The sequence below is a fragment of the Phyllostomus discolor genome, chromosome 4 (assembly GCF_004126475.2).
Source record: "Phyllostomus discolor isolate MPI-MPIP mPhyDis1 chromosome 4, mPhyDis1.pri.v3, whole genome shotgun sequence".
Taxonomy (NCBI): Eukaryota; Metazoa; Chordata; class Mammalia; order Chiroptera; family Phyllostomidae; genus Phyllostomus; species Phyllostomus discolor.
The window spans coordinates 9076147-9078435 of NC_040906.2; the positions used below are offsets into that span (position 1 = coordinate 9076147).

General features: G+C 40.6%; 1 long non-coding RNA gene across 1 annotated transcript; it reads left to right on the plus strand.

Moving 5' to 3' along the window:
• Positions 1-502: 502 nt before the first annotated feature.
• On the plus strand, positions 503-1384 carry LOC118499857. Its single transcript, XR_004902405.1, has 2 exons — positions 503-932; positions 1132-1384. It is a non-coding gene; the product is annotated as an uncharacterized LOC118499857 (long non-coding RNA).
• Positions 1385-2289: the final 905 nt, after the last annotated feature.

The following is a 2289-nucleotide window of genomic DNA, read 5'->3' on the forward strand; positions in this document are numbered from 1 at the left end:
GAGAGCCAAAGTTAATAGACACATCCTGTCTTTTGGATGCGGGGTCTGGACAGATCTCTTATTGCAACAGAAAAATATCATTCAGAAGACACAGGGGAGGACCAGAGCCCTGAAAAAGATTTACTACGGGAATGAAAAAAAAAATTGTCAAAATCTGGCACCAGCGACGGAATTAAAAAAGAGGGGGGTTACTATGAAATAGAAACAGGGTCCATATTAGATAAAGTTGGGGTTGGGCAAATTAGAAACACCTTGCAGAAAAGCAGAGATGCGCTAATAGAATTAAATCAGTGAGAAGCAGACGTGGTGTTAAAAACAGTCAATGAGGTGTTCCATAAAACGATGAAAAGAAAACTGGAGAAGCCCCACCAGGATGCAGAGGAAAGGAGGAAAACAAGGGTTGGAGACAGTGAGAGACGACGGTCGGAACGGAGGCTGCAGGGTCACCCTGAGAACTGTAGGAGTTCCCGGAGAAAAGCAAATGACAGGGGGAACAGAAGCGATGTATTCAAAGATGTAATTAAAGAAGGGTTTCCTGAGTTGAAAAAGGATGAAGGTGCAGATCAGAAGGGCTCACTGTGTTCAAAGTAAATTAAATGAGAAGAGAACTTCGTTACACGTGAATTACAGGGATGGAGAAAGAGACTATAAGCGTTCATGCAGAAAAAACAGATGGAGGTGAAAAACAGGGGAACGGCGCTGGGCTGGCCTTAGACTGACTTCCCTTTCCCCTGGACACAGTGGACCCCTGGCTACAGAATTTGGATGGAAAAAGTTGTGACCTGACCTTTTTATTTCTAGCCAAGCCTTAAAAATATCTGTTAATATAAAAATAAGGTACTTGCTAATACACTGAAAATAGGCCAACCATCTAATTTTTCTGGGAAAAAAATGACCCTATAGAGACATAGTTTCATATATGAAATTTAAGAGTTATAAACTGCCCTGGCTGGCGTAGCTCAGTGGATTGAACACAGGCTGCGAACTAAAGTGTTGCAGGTTCGATTCCCAGTCAGGGTACATTCCTGGGTTGCAGGCCATGACCCCCAGCAACCGCACATTGATGTTTCTCTCTCTCTTTCTCCCTCCCTTCCCTCTAAAAATAAATAAATAAAATCTTTAAAAAAAGAGTTATAAACCAGGACATAAGATGACTGCTATAATACCCCATGGCACAGAGAGGGGCAAGAACACAGTTATGTCCCAGTTCCAGAGGCAAACTGTCATCCGGGCAAATGAGTTCAAGCTGACCACATCAACAAAGCTGCAGGAATGTGGAGAAATTGTCGCCTCTGTCTACCTTGCCATCTGGATGGAGCCTGAAAGTAAATATTTCATTATAAGTTGCTACTCATTGTTATGGGAATATCTTTTTAACTGGCCACAAGTTTATCTGAAAAAGTGTTTTTTTAAATCATATTTTATTGACTATGCTATTAGAGTTGTCCCAATTTCCCCCTTTGCCCCCCTGTATCCAGTATTCCTCTCCCCTCCAACATCCCCCTCCCCGTCCCAGTTCATGTCCGTTGGTTATGCATACAAGTTCTTTGGAATCTCCATTTCCTACACTATTCTTAACATCCCCTGTCTATTTGTCCCTACCAATTATGCACCTTTCCCCTCATTCTCCTTCCCCCTGACAGCCGAATGCCCTACACATGATCTCCATAGCTATGATTCTGTTCCTGCTCTGGTGGTATTCTTTATTTGTTTTTTTTTAGATTTAGTTGTTGATGGTTATGAATTTGTTGCCCTTTTAATGTTCATAGGATTTGAATATTAAATGTTGATCTTCAATATTGATCTTCTTCTTTTTCATAAATAAGTCCCTTTAACATTTCACATAATAATGGCCTGGTGATGATGAACCCCTTTAGCTTTACCTTGTCTGGGAACCACTTTATCTGCCCTTCCATCTAAATGATAGCTTTGCTAGATAAAGTAATCTAGGTTGTAGGTCCTTGCTTTTCATCAATTTGAATATTGATTTCTAGCCCCTTCTTACCTGCAAGGTTTCTTTTGAGAAATCTGCTGACAGTCTTATGGGAACTTCTTTGTAGGTAATTCTCTACTTTTCTCTTGCTGCTTTGAAGATTCTCTCCTTATCTTTAATCTTTGGAATTTTAATTATGATGTGTGTTGATGTCTTCTTTGGCTCTAACTTCTTGGGGGCTCTCTGTGCTTCCTGGACTTGTATATCTATTTCCTCCGCCAAATTAGGGAAGTCTTCTTTCATTATTTTTTCAAATAAGTTTTCAATGTCTTGTTCTTCCTCTTCTCCTCCTATGA